We start from the raw sequence: 17,623 nt of genomic DNA on the forward strand, positions 1-17,623 counted from the left end.
AACAAAATTAGTCTAAGAGCATTTACACAAATATTTCACTGGATTTTATCTTGATAGAAATCTCTTTTGACTTTGGCAATATTTAAAATTGAAGAAACTATCTAAAGAAATTTTACAATAAATATTTCACAGGATTTTATCTTGATAAAAATCTCTTTTGACTTTGGCAATATTTAAAATTGAAAAAACAATAAATCTAAAGAAATTTTATAATAAATATTTCACAGGATTTTATCTTGATAAAAATCTCTTTTGACTTTGGAAATATTTAAAATTGAAGAAACAATCAATCTAAAGAAATTCTACAATAAATATTTTACTGGATTTTAACCTGATTGAGATTGGTTCTGACTGGCAAGAGATTTGGCACCATTTAAAAGTGGATAAACATAATTAGTCTAAAGAAATTTTACATAAATATTTATATAACAAAGAAAAGGGGGCAATAAAGATGGATAAATATATCTGTTAGGCATTTGGTGAAAACAAAGACATTTGAAGACTATCTCTTACATGTACACTCCCTAACTTAATTATAGAGTTTCCATAGTTAATAAACACTATGACAAGAAAATTCGTGATACCCAATTGTTCGTACAACATGATCATTATACTAAATTTCATTTAACCTTTACCATAAATTCCTTCTCTGATTGACAGGGATTTTGACAAAGGGAAAATCTATTTCTAGGCGAAGGACCTGCGTTGCTCTGTGAAATGCTCCTTATAGCACCATTTCTAAGGTATAAATGCTGCTAAATATACCAGAGAAAAAAAGTTGCATGGAATGCCAGGAATATACTCAGCTCGCTCACCCTAATAGGGTGTCGGTATAGTAACTGGAGCGTGTTAAAGCCCCTATCAGAGGTCCCTAACCAATTAGTCTTCTCCTTCCTCAACATCTCCCGTTACTACGAGGTGCCGTTCTACATCTGACTACTGCCCGCTATTACCACTCCCACCCACGCGCCTCCCATCATTCCATTCTTAACATCGTAATATCCACACGTGTTCTGTGTTCGTAGCCTCTTTTTTACCGTGTTGTGAAGATGTCTGAACTTTTGGAGACTCCTACTCCCAAGTTAAGTATTGCAATTATCTCTATTTTGATAATTCTAGGTAGCGACCGCTTCAGACATCAAATTTAACTTTAAAATCTGAAATACAAAATAAAATACCATAAAAGATATGTCAACTTTGTAGTGGCTGGGATATAAATTTATGTAAAAAAAAAAGAAGGCTTTGCCAAACTATATTTGTTCAATTAATCATTTCTTTAGACATTAGCATGTTGAATACAAATATATATCTACTTCCCATAAAAAAATTACATAATAAAAATAAACATATAAACAAGGTTTTTTAATTCACTAACTTCAGATTTGAATGGTAATTTCAGTTTGCGCTTAAAAAGCACTGAAGATTCAAGTAAACTTTTAAAAATCTAAACTTGTCTTTAGGATGTGAATTGATTCTCTATCAAAGCAAGATTGAGAATAAGCTAAATGAAAGTAGAACATCTCAAAATCATAACATCTCTACTATCATAACTACTGTACATAAACAGATTACATATTGACATTACTCAGCAAATTGTACTAATTAATCAGTAAAACTTAGCAAATATGACTATTTTCTTAAGAGGTACAGCAAATTAGATAATTCAAGAAAACCTATGCAATAATATTTCTAGTAATTTCTCAGGTAAACAATTACAGAAAAGAAAAATAAAGTAACTGTTATGGTAACTTCACAAATTTCTCAAAACAAGGAGAGAACTTGAAAAGTTTAAATAATTCTTGTATTTTACTAAACTTTTCATTAAAAAAGTTTGAAGTACTACAATTCTGCAACTTTAGACCAAGGTAACAATTAAAATGATTCAATGATAGACAATTTCAAAAGGAAACTGGAAATTGGGAGCCAAAAACATTAAGGAACTGGTCCCACACAGTAAAAAAAGACCCATTCCATGATTACAAAGTCAATAGACATTTTTAGGCACAAGGAGGAGGCAGAGACTAGCCGCTTAAAATGACACCGGATAGACATCAGTGGTGTGAAAACGCAACCCTATACATCTCTTGGGCTAAAACAGAAACTGGACGGCTATTTACAAAGACCCGAAAGGGATTATGATGAAAGTAAGAAAACATAGAAACAGTGCTGACCAAAAATACCGATGCTATGCAGAGCCTTCAGAACAATCTAATCCGATAAGCATAAGGCAAAGGGTGAAAGGTCCTCTCTCTACACGATACCCTCTTAAGATTAAGACTAAAAATTGAGGGAAACTTTATATAAATCTCTTGAATGACAGAAGATTGAGAAACAAGGCGAGATCTTTTAAGATTTGACAGTAGCGAGAAATAGGGCACCAGTTTCGTGTGGGATTGTGATGGGTGTATTTTAAGGCAAACTTTAAAAACAAGTTTCATGACTGAGTGGCACCAAAAATAATAATGCTATGTCATTAAAATTCCAAAAGAATATTCTTACTGTACCTAGTATAAAGGGCACCAGAGAATTAATGCTGAAATCTGCAAGATTATCCCAACCTGTAAATTGACACATCAGCAAAGGACCCTGCATGGAGGGCATGATTTAAATGGAAACGAGAATACTAAACCAACAGACGGGATTTAATATAGTGGCCTTTCAGTGAGATTAGGATATACAGTATATGCAAGAGCAACAAAAAAAAGTAACAAACCATCGACTTTGAATGGGAGACTTTTCCTGAGGAGGGAGGAAGTTCTTAAGACCAAAACTGGCTTGGCGAACCAACCCAGATACTCTGGACTTTGTGTGCCCTCACTCTCGAGGGTCCAGTGCCTTGCACCCCCAAAGAGTGGTAGGAACGTCTGATAGTTTTTAAAAGCCAGAAGGAAACAAGTGATTTTGGAGATCATTCTCTTAAGCTTATGATTCAGAGCTATGAAATATTCTCTTTTGATTTAGCATCTCAATGCCCCAACAGGACAAAGTAGCAGATCGTCTTGATTGCTAGAATCCCATATTGACAGGTCATCTGTCCTCACCACAAACTGTGGGAGATAAAGAGAAGGAAACCTTCCAACCTTCACAATGATCAATGGCATATGAGTGCTGTGTAATTATCAGACTTGCTTCAACAAGGCTAACACATTCAGGTATCCCCACCATAAATACATAAATACTTTCTGGTACGAGGTCCAAACTACACAGTAAGTATTCACAGCAAACAAACCTAGTATGGTGTCCTTGACTAGTAGTTTTTCTGATCATGGCGATACACAAACTCTTTCACCAGATTCAAGTATCCCCATGATGCAGAGGTGTGCTCACCTCCTTGAGTGTCCATCAGTGTCGATACTACCACAACCGCAAGAGTTAGGATGGGGCGAAAGGTTACTTGAATTCAGCTCACACATCAGGTATTAATAAGTAACTGATGAGTTGACACTATGAAAACACTACTGCACAAGCATCGCTTCAACACCAAATATTGGGCGACAACCACTACAAGGCCTAGAGAGCAGGTGTCTAGGATCTTATGATCTTAGGAAAGGTAATTTTCCTCTTCCAAGTTCCTGCCAAAAGCACCTACGATATCCAGGGGTTTCAGTGAAAACAATCTTTGCGGAAAGACCACGGATATTATGAGCCCTGGGAGAAGAGCTCCAAAGGGATGGAGGCCTCATAACAGTCTTTTGTAATATAAGAGAAACTATTTTTAGTTACTCTTTTTTTCTTTTAACAATTATTGACAAATAACTTGGAGACACTGGGTTCGACAAGGTTCAGTCTTTATCAAATAGAGATGGACTGCCCTAAAAGGGCATAGTAGTAATTCAGTCCCTTCTCGAGTGATGAAAGTCAGATCAGTTGACACAAAAAGGTGGATTTTGGATCTTGTAGGAAGCTTTGGTCGCAGCAAGCGCACGAATATTGTGCGCGCTGGAAGGGGGGCTAGGTAACCCGAGGGTTTGAAGGCTCTCCAAACAGCCTCTCTCTCCATGTCTACTAAATGGTTATTGCATAACGCTAAGGTTGAGGAAAGACCAAGAATATCATGGGCTTTTACCAAAGATATAAACTTTCATAACCACAGCCTCGTGACCAGAAGGAGATTATGATTTTGGACACGCCTTTCTTGTTTTGAATTGTGCTAACAAACAAAGATATGGTAGGACAGGTGGCAGGGAACATTCTCTTAAGGTATAAGTAAACTGCCCTTACAGGAAAAAGTAAACTGTGCGAATCATCAGTTACCTCCTTAAATGACAGTACTGTAGAGGAGTGAAATCTGGTATCATTATTAGAAAGATTTTGGATCTTGGCTACAAATTCTGTAACAAAAGTGAATGACACATCTTTCCACCCTCTAGAGTTAAAAAAAAAAAAAAAAAAAAAAAAGATAGGTCATGTAGTTTGCTCTCTCTTTTTGATGAGGCTACAGCTAAAAGGAAGACTGTCTTTAGTAGTAAGTCTCAATCCGAAGCCTTGTTGAGGGGAGTAAGAGGTGCCATTATGGTACCTGCTGAAGCCATAGTTGCTGCATTACCACGTATATATGCCTCGGGAGGGACCCCATCAGATGCTTCTCTCAAAGATAACCATGCGCTCATAAACATCAAGAATAGTGGTCTAGAATGATGCAGTGTTCTGTAGATGAAACCAGTGACAGGGATCTCAAAGTTACTTCGGAGTCAATCACAAAGTCCCTCTTTTAGAGGTGTAGGTAAACTTTAACTGTGGAGATACAGTATTTATAAAGGAGCGACATGGAACTTCGTTGAGTGCACTTATCACAGCAGAATTGGCCAATCTGGAAGCTTCCTTTGAACTTCTGCAGTTAGATCTATAAAGTTAAGGTACCACTCCACCTGAAGCTGTTCTTACCAGGAGGTCTGGTTGCATTCGGACCTTTTTATAGGACCTGATATATTAGTCAGAAATGGGGAAAGTCTTAAAACATCCATCCCCTCCCAGGAGAAATGGCCAGTATCTGGAATGGAACTGGAGAATAATGTGCTGCCAATTTTAGATTCAAATAACCAGCAAACTAATTTATAATTGAGGAACCCAAAATAATGGGGTTTCTCAGTACTCAACGATTCAAAGACAAAAGAGAAGCAATTATCATCCTAGTTGACCAATTGTCTATTACTCCTATCACACTTATTTCACTGGGATGTAGAAGGCTGACAGGTGAATGACATTCACATCGACTATTAGCAAAGGAGACGTAAGTCTCTCCTTATTTGTAAACATACTTCTCTGAAGTCACGCTGTCGTTCATCAACACTACCGAGGGCCTACTGATGGTTGCAGTAAAGCAGGGCAATGCTAGATAAGCTACTTTTGGTTCTAGATAGTTATCTAGATATTAATCTCTGGCACCGTCGATCAATTAGTTCATTATGCATGTTGCATAAGATTTTTCATAACTCTGACCATCCTTTACATTCAGCTCTCCCTGGACAATTCTATCCTGTTCGTAATACTAGGCAGGCAGTTAATTCTAATAGCCAGGCCTTCTCCATCATAAGACTCAATACTACGCAGTACTCTAGAAGTTTTATTCCAGCTGTTACCAAGTTGTGGAATGATCTTCCTAATCGGGTTGTTGAATCAGTAGAACTTCAAAAGTTCAAAGTTGGAGCAAATGCTTTTTTATTGACCAGGCGGACATGAGTCTTTTTATAGTTTATATATGACATATTTGTTGTTGACGTTGTTAATAGTTTATATATGATATATCTCTTTTGACATTACCTTTTTTAGAATGATTTATTGTTAATTTGTTCTCTTCAGTTATTTATTTCCTTATTTCCTTTCCTCACTGGGCTATTTTTCCCTATTGGAGCCCCTGGGCTTATAGCATCTTGCTTTTCCAATTAGGGTTGTAGCTTGGATAGTAATAATAATAATAATAATATTATCATCATTATTATTACTTGCTAAGGTACAACCCTTGTTGGAAAAGCAGGATGCTGTAAGCCCTGGGGCCCCAACAGGGAAAATAGCCCCGTGAGGAAAGGAAATAAAGAAAAATAAAATATTTTAAGAACAGGAACAACTCGCCACTCTGTGGTAGTCACAAGGACACTTGCTCCTTCCAAAGGCGGGCACCATATTTAGAGTGACACGAGGAAAATGGCGGGTATGGCTCAGCTGTACACTTCCTCTCCAAACTCCCCAGTTATCTGGGATTAGGTTTAAAATCGCCTGAAGCTACTTTAACCGATATACAGTATGGACAACCATAGCAAAAGTTACGTTAGTATTTCCATTTCTAGATAGGCCTGAAAGGGCATAGGTCGTCATTATTATTATTATCATAACTCACTTAACTACAACCATAGTTGGAAAATCAGGATGCTATGGGCCCAAGGGCTACAACAGTGGAAAATAGCCCAGTGAGGAATGGAAATATATAAACTACAAGTAACTTTAAGAGAGACTTATGTCAGCATGTTCAACATAAGAAAATTCACTGCAAGTTTGAACTTTTTAAATTTTACCATTTCAACAAGCTGATTTGGAAGAAAATTCTAGAATACGGTGTAGTGTTGAGCTTTATGATGGAGAAAGCATGACTATTAGAATTAACTGCAAAGGATAGTCAGAATTAGGAAAAATTTTATGCAACATGCATAGGCTTACGAACTAAATGAACAACGGAGGAAGATATTAATGTTTAGACCAGAAATACATACATACATATACCAAAGGCACTTCCCCCAATTTTGGGGGGTAGCCGACATCAACAAGAAACAAAACAAAAAAGGGGACCTCTACTCTTTACGTTCCTCCAGCCTAACCAGGGACTCAGCCGAGTTCAGCTGGTACTGCTAGGGTGCCACAGCCCAACCTCCCACATTTCCACCTCCGATGAAGCTTCATACTGCCGAGTCCCCTACTGCTGCTACCTCCGCAGTCATCTAAGGCCCCGGAGGAAGCAGCAGGGCCTACCGGAACTGCGTCACAATCGCTCGCCATTCATTCCTATTTCTAGCACGCTCTCTTGCCTCTCTCACATCTATCCTCCTATCACCCAGAGCTTTCTTCACACCATCCATCCACCCAAACCTTGGCCTTCCTATCGTACTTCTCCCATCAACTCTTGCATTCATCACCTTCTTTAGCAGACAGTCATTTTCCATTCTCTCAACATGGCCAAACCACCTCAACACATTCATATCCACTCTAGCCGCTAACTCATTTCTTACACCCGTTCTCACCCTCACCACTTCGTTCCTAACCCTATCTACTCGAGATACACCAGCCATACTCCTTAGACACTTCATCTCAAACACATTCAATTTCTGTCTCTCCATCACTTTCATTCCCCACAACTCCGATCCATACATCACAGTTGGTACAATCACTTTCTCATATAGAACTCTCTTTACATTCATGCCCAACCCTCTATTTTTTACTACTCCCTTAACTGCCCCCAACACTTTGCAACCTTCATTCACTCTCTGACGTACATCTGCTTCCACTCCACCATTTGCTGCAACAACAGACCCCAAGTACTTAAACTGATCCACCTCCTCAAGTAACTCTCCATTCAACATGACATTTAACCTTGCACCACCTTCCCTTCTCGTACATCTCATAACCTTACTCTTACCCACATTAACTCTCAACTTCCTTCTCTCACACACCCTTCCAAATTCTGTCACTAGTCAGTCAAGCTTCTCTTCTGTGTCTGCTACCAGTACAGTATCATCCGCAAACAACAACTGATTTACCTCCCATTCATGATCATTTTCGCCTACCAGTTTTAATCCTCATCCAAGCACTCGAGCATTCACCTCTCTCACCACTCCATCAACATACAAGTTAAACAACCACGGCGACATCACACATCCCTGTCTCAGCCCCACTCTCACCGGAAACCAATCGCTCACTTCATTTCCTATTCTAACACATGCTTTACTACCTTTGTAGAAACTTTTCACTGCTTGCAACAACCTTCCACCAACTCCATATAACCTCATCACATTCCACATTGCTTCCCTATCAACTCTATCATATGCTTTCTCCAGATCCATAAACGCAACATACACCTCCTTACCTTTTGCTAAATATTTCTCGCATGTCTGCCTAACTGTAAAAATCTGATTCATACAACCCCTACCTCTTCTAAAACCACCCTGTACTTCCAAGATTGCATTCTCTGTTTTATCCTTAATCCTATTAATCAGTACTCTACCATACACTTTTCCAACTACACTCAACAAACTAATACCTCTTGAATTACAACACTCATGCACATCTCCCTTACCCTTATATAGTGGTACAATACATTCACACACCCAATCTACTGGTACCATTGACAACACAAAACACACATTAAACAATCTCACCAACCATTCAAGTACAGTCACACCCCCTTCCTTCAACATCTCAGCTTTCACACCATCCATACCAGATGCTTTTCCTACTCTCGTTTCATCTAGTGCTCTCCTCACTTCCTCTATTGCAATCTCTCTCTCATTCTCATCTCCCATCACTGGCACCTCAACACCTGGAACAGCAATTATATCTGCCTCCCTATCATCCTCAACATTCAGCAAACTTTCAAAATATTCCGGCCACCTTTTCCTTGCCTCCTCTCCTTTTAACAACCTTCCATTTCCATCTTTTACTGTCTCTTCAATTCTTGCGCCGGCCTTCCTTACTCTCTTCACTTCTTTCCAAAACTACTTCTTATTCTCTTCATATGACTGACCCAGTCCCTGACCCCACCTCAGGTCAGCTGCCCTCTTTGCCTTTAAATAGACCGTAAGCTGAAATGAGATTCAGCAGCTCAGGAGATCAATACTAAAACAAGGAAGCATGAAAGAATTAAAACACTTCTTCAGAATATGTTGATCACCAAAAATCTTGACTTTCTTAATACACCAACATTTTGTGCAATTGAAGAAGAGAAAGACCAAATGTGTTTCTCAAAAGTAAATTTGCTATCAAGAATCGCACCTATAATTTTAAGTCATACACAGATAAAGAAACAGGACAATTACAAAGCGATTGTCCTCGACCTACTTACAATCATTTTGAGTTTTGTTAGGGTTCAACTGCATGCCCATAATTTGCACCATGAACTAATTTTAGCTAAATCCTTATTGCGGTAAACTCCAATAATGATGGATCTGAAAGAGGAAGGCTTTAGCTTCTTGCTTTCAGCAGAGGAAGATGCAAAAGGGGAGGAATCCGACGACTACTTGATTTTTGCCAAATCAGGAAAAATTAACAAGATAAGGTAAAGAAGCATTGCTTACCATGATAGGTACCAGAAAGACCTTCCTCTGAAATTGGGGCAAGTTCTCATATTCACTTGAGAAACACTCGTAACAAATGCACTGAAAGCAAAGAAAGACCACAAGGCACAAAACGAAGCATAGCATGGACTACATCGAAGCAGCATCTGATTGGAACGGCGACCCTGATACAGTCTCTAGATCAGTGGTTCTTAACCTGGGGACGGGGGTCGTTTGGGATTTCTTAAGGGGTCACAAAGGGTTCTGGAGAATAATTTATTTTTCAAATACATTATACACGTATTTGAAATAGCCAGTAGAGCTTTTACCAGTTTGATGAGTACAACACTGGTCACAAGTTGGGTGGTCTGTTACACATTAACCATAGCCAGTGTTACCAAAATAGTGTTAAATTCCCATTATAGCTCAATCGGATACTCCTCCAAGTCACATGATACGTGACGTGAATAACGTGATATCTCTGACGCCCTGCCATTGGTCAGCGGCCATGGGTGTGAGGGCTGCAAGGTGAACAAAATTTACATTATCCTCACCTTGTTTCATTAATGATCGTACATACGCATCTCCCTGAGTCCATGCTCATTGCATACTGATCAGTTCTGAGCTACAGTTGAAGTGAGAGAGAAATGTGTCGCTCTTGCTCTCTGACTTTGAAGGCCGTTTGCATTCGAGTTTCAGTCAACGAGGGAAAGAGCCAAGAGGTATGTGTTGTAGTGTATTACGATCAGTGGCGGCTCGTCAGTAGGGACTGAGACTGCAGCCACCCCAGTGAATTTCTAGGATTCACGAAAACGTGTTAATTTATTTATGTTTGGCTATCAATCACATGAAAATACCTATTCTCATATAATTATATATAAAAAATACTGCAAAACAATGAGGAAGTACGTAAATTATTTACTATTTAATTTGAATCGTTGAGAGTAAAGGGGGTGGGGGGGGGAAAGGGGGAGGCTGTTGTTATGATTGGGTGAGTGTTCTTGCGAGATCAAGTGAGATACTGATTAATGTTTACATTGCACGCTAGGCATTTTTTTTCTTTTAGGAGAAATTAGTATACAATTACGAAATAATTTCGCTATAGCAATTAGTATATAGAAATTAACATAAGCTTGACAGGTTTGTGATATGAATTGTAATATGGTCATGGTTACCAGTTACGGTAAGTCAAGTGGCCATGTGAAACGTCATTACTTATTTCTCCAGCTTCCTTTGTTATGGGCGCCTAACGTTTTTTTTTTTCTTTCATACTATTTTCACGTTGCATTACCTTTTCCATCTTTTACCTTTTCTGCCTGCGAAATCTGAAACAAGATTTTCTTTTTTTTCCAGATACTCTGTCGCTTCCTTTTTGCACTATGTCTGCCAAGAAACGTACGTACAATGAAGCCTTTCTCAAGATGGCTTTCACAAGCATTATTCAAAACTCAGTGGTTAAGCCGCAATGTGTCATCTGCAGCAAAGTTTTGAGTCACGAAAGTATGAAGCCAAGCAAGCTGAAGATACATTTTGAGTCCTGTCACAGCCATTTGGGGGACAAAAATTTGGACTATTTCAAGCAAAAAGAAGCTGCCCTGAAGGCCAGTCGCATCGATTCCGCTGGTCACTTTGCTTGTCAGAATAAAGCAACGTTGGAGGTTTCATACAGAATTGCTCTAAAAATTGCTAAGACCAAGAAACCTCATAATATTGGCGAAGACTTGATTAACCCTTGCATTCTGGAAGCAACGAAGGTAATTCTTGGAGAACATCAGGCAAACAAGATGAGGGATATTTCCCTTTCGAATGATACAGTCAGGAGTCGGATCTCAGACATGAGTGACTATATTATGCTGCAAGTAGTGGCTGCTGTGAGGAGTAGCCCAGTCTATTCATTGCAACTGGACGAGTCAACGGATGTTGCTTCATGTTCCCAACTTTTTGTTTATGTTCGTTACCTTGACGTGGAAGTTATGAAAGAGGAGTACCTGTTCTCTGAACCACTGGCCACAACCACTCGTGGAAAAGATATTTTCAAAATCCTTGAAGCCTTTCTCCTTAAGCACGAACTAGGTTGGGACGCACTTGTTGGAGTGTGTACAGATGGAGCTGCTCCTATGGCCGGCTGCAAATCGGGCTTCAAAGCCTTCGTGAAGAATGCCGCTCCACATGTCTCTTTCACTCACTGTTTGCTTCATCGGTATGCTTTGGCAATGAAAAATCTCCCACCTGGACTTCAAGAAGTGCTTACTGACGTTGTAAAAATTGTGAACCATATACGAGGAAGTGCAACAACTTCAAGGATTTTTAAATTGCTATGTGAAGAAATGGGTGCTGAATTTTGTTCTACTATTTCATACAGAGGTACGTTGGCTCTCACGCGGCAAAGTTTTAAATCGCGTGCTACAACTTCGCGAAGAAATAACAATGCTGTTGGAACGTGGTCATATGGCAAAGGAGAATCTTCTTCATGAAAAGATGCAGGATGATTGTTTTAGTAACAAAGGTTGCCTACTTGGCAGATTTCTTCTTGGAAGTAAATTCTCTGAATACTTCAATCCAAGGAAACGTTACAATGATGCACACAGCTCGGGACAAAGTGGCAGCGTTCAAGTCTAAGATTCAACTTTACCAGAAAAGAGTTCAAGACGGTGACATCACTTTCTTCACGGAGATGATGACTCTCCTGGGTTCCATGCCAGATGCTGATTGTAGTTTCCGTGAGGAGATTTCCACTCATCTTTTGGCAGTAAATGACGCCATCGAAAGTTACTTTCCAGGACTAAACGACCGCTGTACTGATGCGTGGATCTATAGACCCTTATCAGTAAAGGATAGTGCCATCAGTGATACAGATGTTGCTGCTAAGGTAGAATTTTATCAAATTCGTGAGGATTCTCAGCTTAAAGTCGATTTTGCCGAACAAGAGCTCCCAACATTTTGGGCAAAAGTGAAGGACTACTGTCCTATACTCTCGATGCGTGCATTAACCATGTTGATTCAGTCCCTGTCAACCTACTGGTGCGAGGTTGAATTCTCAGCAATGGTTGCACTGAAAACAAAGGCACCCAATAGGCTTGTCATCGATACTGACATGAGGTGTTGCCTATCGAACACTGGACCTCGCTTTGATAGACTTAAGGCTGCAAAACAATTTCAACCACGACACTGAGTGAATGAGAAGTAGGTGCTAGGTTTTGTATGGTGTTGAATAGTTCTTTGGAATTGATAATTTTATGGCATTTGTAGAGGCTATGTAAGTGGAATTCAAGGTTTTTGTTCTGTGGTGTTTCCAATAAAATTGTATAGGAGTAAACCATGGTCTTCCTGTAATTTTGTTTACTTGACCCTTTGACAAGGTTCATTATTTCCAAATCTATTATAGGGGGTCATAATAATACTCTGATTAGTCCCGGGGGGTCATGGGATGAAAATGGTTAAGAACCCCTGCTCTAGATGCTACGACTTCAGAGGCAGTAAATGCTGATGTTGAATGACTAGGTCATTCACTAGATGTGCCCTGTGTTATGACAGCTCCTCTAGTTCAATAGGTAGGAGTTAGCGTTTCCATATGCACATAGACCTTCCCCTGCCAAGAGAGGGTAGGTAGACATGATGACCTGATCAACCTTAGAATTTTCTTTATCTGAAAACTGCTTTATCAAGACCATCATGGTGTATATTGTGATTAGAGTGTGGTACTCCTAACATATAACGTGCACTTGGGTGGCTCAGAAAGAAACCACCTCCCAGTCACCTGAGCATGGAGAGGTTCTCCATAGCCAACACTATGGCAGATAAGACGCATATCCTCATAAAACCTAATGCTTCATCTGGATCCAAATGTTTACGAATCTGATAATTATAAATATGAAGGATCTGGATCCAGTCCCAGCTCCTAACGGGACTGGCTCCTATTGAGAAATTCATTTGAAACTCTTCCTTCTCTGGAATATCTTCTCATTCATGGCAAGACACTTGACTCTTAAGCAGACGATAGGGAAGGAAATCGATCGTTATCTTCTGGTGAAAGATTCGTAATATGACTGTGATGAAATAAAAGAATAATGAAAATTAGATCTTTATAATATATTATTTCTGAAATAAGTGGCATTTTACCCCAACTTCCCACTTAAAAAATATTCATATTAACAATATGGATAAAAAGAAAGCTAAATCAAACCCATTTAAGTGATAGCTGGTCACAATAAGAGGCAGGAGGATAACTCTTAGAGTATGAGATACAGTTTTGCACTCCCTTTTCTTATTAGATATTAATGTAATGTTCTAACCTCTAAAAACTGGAAATTTTATATAATTTCATCTTTCCTAGCTATACAACCCAGAGTTATTTAAAAGGGGTAACTACAAACGATGCTTTCTATGACTTGCCAATCAAAACTTTGGTTGAATGCATCATGCTTCATTCTTGGGTAAACAAAGCGGATGTGCAAGGAGCAAGAGGACACTTGGTCACAATGTCTCTTCATAACACTCACCTGGTCAAAGACTTAAAGGGCAGTTGAGGCAGGACCCTTGGTAAATGACTCAGGTTTGTATAGCTACGAAAAATACGAATTGTTTAAAAATGTTATTTTCATTAGTAAAATAAATTTTTGAATATACTTACCCGATAATCATGTAGCTGTCAACTCCGTTGCCCGACAGAATTCTACGGGAGGGATACGCCAGCTATCACTATACTAGAAGGGGGTGTACTCACAAGCGCCACCTGTGGCCAGGTACTACAGTACTTGTTGTTGACGCCACCTCACTTTTTCCTCGGTCCACTGGTTCTCTATGGGGAGGAAGGGTGGGTCAATTAAATCATGATTATCGGGTAAGTATATTCAAAAATTTATTTTACTAATGAAAATAACATTTTTCAATATTAAACTTACCCGATAATCATGTAGCTGATTCACACCCAGGGGGGTGGGTGAAAAACCAGTGTACAAGACTAGAGGATAGCTAAGTATCCCGTATTTCATATAATCAGTTATCCACAATAACAATGAAATAATAAGTACCTGGTAAGGAAGTCGACTTGAACCGTTACTCTGCCTTTAATAAGATCGTCTTCCTTACTGAGCGCAGCGTTCCTCTTGGAAGGCTGAATCAACTCAAAGGTGCTAAAGTATACAGGGCTGCAACCCATACTAAAGGACCTCATCACAACCTTTAACCTCGGCGCTTCTCAAGAAAGAATTGACCACCCGCCAAATCAACAAGGATGTGGAAGGCTTCTTAGCCGACCGTACAACCCATAAAAAGTATTCAAGAGAAAGGTTAAAAGGTTATAGGATTATGGGAATGTAGTGGCTGAGCCCTCGCCTACTACTGCATTCGTTGCTACGAATGGTCCCAGGGTGTAGCAGTACTCGTAAAGAGACTGGACATCTTTGAGATAGAATGATGCGAACACTGACTTGCTTCTCCAATAGGTTGCATCCATAACACTCTGCAGAGAATGGCTCTGTTTGAAGGCCACTGAAGTAGCCACAGCTCCCACTTCATGTGTCCTTACCTTCAGCAAAGCAAGGTCTTCTTCCTTCAGATGAGAATGTGTTTCTCTAATCAGAAGCCTGAATAGTAAGAAACTGAGTTCTTAGAACTTGGAAAAGAAGGTTTCTTGATAGCACACTATAAGGCTTCTGATTGTCCTTGTAAAGGTTAAGACCTTTTTAGATAGTACCTAAGAGCTCTAACTGGGCAAAGTACTCTCTCCAGTTCATTCCCCACCAAGTTGGACAGGCTTGGGATCTCGAACGACTTAGGCCAAGGACGTGAAGGAAGCTCGTTTAGCAAAAACCGAGCTGCAAGGAACATGTAGCCGTTTCAGATGTGAAAACAATGATCCTGCTGAAGGCGTGGATCTCACTTACTCTTTTAGCTGTTGTCAAGCACACGAGGAAAAGAGTTTTTAATGTGAGGTCCTAAAAAGAGGCTGATTGGAGAGGTTCAAATCTTGATGACATAAGGAACCTTAGGACCACGTCTAGATTCCAGCCTGGAGTGGACAACCGACGTTCCTTTGAGGTCTCAAAAGACCTAGGGAGGTCCTGTAGATCTTTGTTGGTGGAAAGATCCAAGCCTCTGTGGCGGAAAACCGCTGCCAACATACTTCTGTAACCCTTGATCGTAGGAGCTGAAAGGGATCTTACTTTCCTTAGATATAACAGGAAGTCAGCAATCTGGGTTACAGTGGTACTGGTTGAGGAAACTGCATTGGTCTTGTACCAGCTACGGAAGACTTCCCCTTGAGACTGATAGATTCTGAGAGTGGATGTTCTCCTTGCTTTGGCAATCGCTCTGGCTGCCTCCTTCGAAAAGCCCCTAGCTCTTGAGAGTCTTTCGAAAGTCTGAAGGCAGTCAGACGAAGAGCGTGGAGGATTGGGTGTACCTTCTTTACGTGAGGTAGACTTAGAAGGTTCACTCCTAGAGGAAGAGTCCTGGGAATGTCGACCAGCCATTGCAGTACCTCTAAGAACCATTCTCTCGCGGGCCAGAGCGGAGCCAACCAACGTCAGCCGTGTCCCTTTGCGAGAGGAGAACTTCTGAAGTACCCTGTTGACAATCTTGAACGGCGGGAATGCATACAGGTCGAGATGGAACCAATCCAGCAGAAAAGCATCCACGTGAACTGCTGCTGGGTCTGGAATCGGAGAACAATACAACAGGAGTCTCTAGGTTATCGAGGTAGCGAACAGATCTATGGTTGGCTGACCCCACAGGGCCCAAAGTCTGCTGCAAACATTCTTGAGAAGGGTCCACTCTGTGGGGATGACCTGACCCTTCCGGCTGAGGTGATCTGCCATGACATTCATACCGCCCTGAATGAACCTCGTTACCAGCGTGAGCTTTCGATCTTTAGACCAGATGAGGAGGTCCCTTGCGATCTAGAACAACTTCCACGAAAGAGTCCCTCCCTGCTTGAAGATGTAAGCCAGGGCTGTGGTGTTGTCAGAGTCCACCTCCACCACTTTGTTAAGCTGGAGGGAGTCCACCTCCACCACTTTGTTAAGCTGGAGGGACTTGAAGTTTATCAAGGCCAGAATAACCGCCAACAACTCCTTGCAATTGATGTGAAGTGTCCTTTGCTCCTGATTCCATGTTCCCGAGCATTCTTGTCCGTCCAAAGTCGCACCCCAGCCCGTGTCTGATGCGTCCGAGAGGAGACGGTGGTCGGGTTTCTGAACAGCCAAAGGTAGACTTCCTTGAGAAGAAAGCTGTTCTTACACCACGCGAGAGAAGACCTCCTCTCTTCGGAAACAGGAACTGAGACCGTCTCTAGCGTCATGTCCTTTATCCAGTGAGCAGCTAGATGATACTGAAGGGGGGGGAGGTGGAGTCTCCCTAACACGATGAACAGGGCCAGCGATGAAAGTGTCCCTGTTAGACTCATCCACTACCTGACTGAGCATCGGTTCCTTCTCAGCATGCTCTGGATGCATTCTAGGGCTTGGAAGATCCTTGGGGCCGACGGAAAAGCCCGAAAAGCTCGACTCTGAAGATCCATACCCAAGGAGACAATGGTCTGGGATGGGACGAGCTGAGACTCCTCAAAATTGACCAGGAGGCCCAGTTCCTTGGTCAGATCCATAGTCCATTTGAGAATCTCCAGACAGCGACGACTTGTGGGAGCTCTTAAAAGCCAGTCGTCTGACGGAGCCGGACACAAGATCATGGTACTGCTGCACAGTCTGTGAACTGTCAACCATGGGGAAGCGAGGAAGTACAGTGACAACCCGAAGCTGTCTAGACTGTCTGGGTCGTACAGACAACTCCTTATCGGGTTGCTGAGGTTGCCGCACTGCGTCACAACAAGTCACTTCTGCTGGTTGTTGAACGTCTTCCCAGTGACACATTGACTCCGTAAACAAAAAATCCTCTAACAAGGACTAAGCTTGGACTGCATGTCTTGCAACACAGCTCAAGGTCTATGGGAGCAGGTGTGGTAACAGACGGGATTAGCGACTGAAGTGGAACCATTACCTTCCCTGGAAGCATGTTATGCTTAAATAAAAGTCCATAGGAGGCTACGCAGCTAAAGGCTCCTCTCCAAATGACAGAGTCCTCAAGGGAATATCAGAAGGAGGGAGAAAAGCACTTTCTCATCTACAGGGACCATATCCGAGAAAAGCTAAGTTCTCTCAGTGAGGGTTTCACTGGTGCAAAAGCAGCAGACTAGAAGGCAACGTTATGAAACTGCTTGACAGTCTAGTGAGTTGGCAACAACCAAAGATGTGTGACTGAGAAGCATGCGGTAAGGTATGCAGAGCATGTTGTATGCAGAGCATGCTGTATGCAGAGCATGCTGTATGCAGAGCATGCTGTATATAGAGCATGCTGTAAGGTAAGCAGAG

General features: G+C 40.9%; 1 long non-coding RNA gene across 1 annotated transcript in view; it reads right to left on the reverse strand.

The window, feature by feature from the left end:
* Window positions 1-232: 232 nt before the first annotated feature.
* The window catches only part of LOC137636110 (uncharacterized), a 53,432-nt gene continuing 36,041 nt past the window's right edge, over window positions 233-17,623 (reverse strand). The window contains exon 5 of the long non-coding RNA XR_011042940.1: window positions 233-1,157. This is a non-coding gene — a long non-coding RNA (uncharacterized lncRNA). The remainder of the gene's footprint in view (window positions 1,158-17,623) is intronic.

This window comes from Palaemon carinicauda, unplaced genomic scaffold, assembly GCF_036898095.1.
Source record: "Palaemon carinicauda isolate YSFRI2023 unplaced genomic scaffold, ASM3689809v2 scaffold230, whole genome shotgun sequence".
Taxonomy (NCBI): domain Eukaryota; kingdom Metazoa; phylum Arthropoda; class Malacostraca; order Decapoda; family Palaemonidae; genus Palaemon; species Palaemon carinicauda.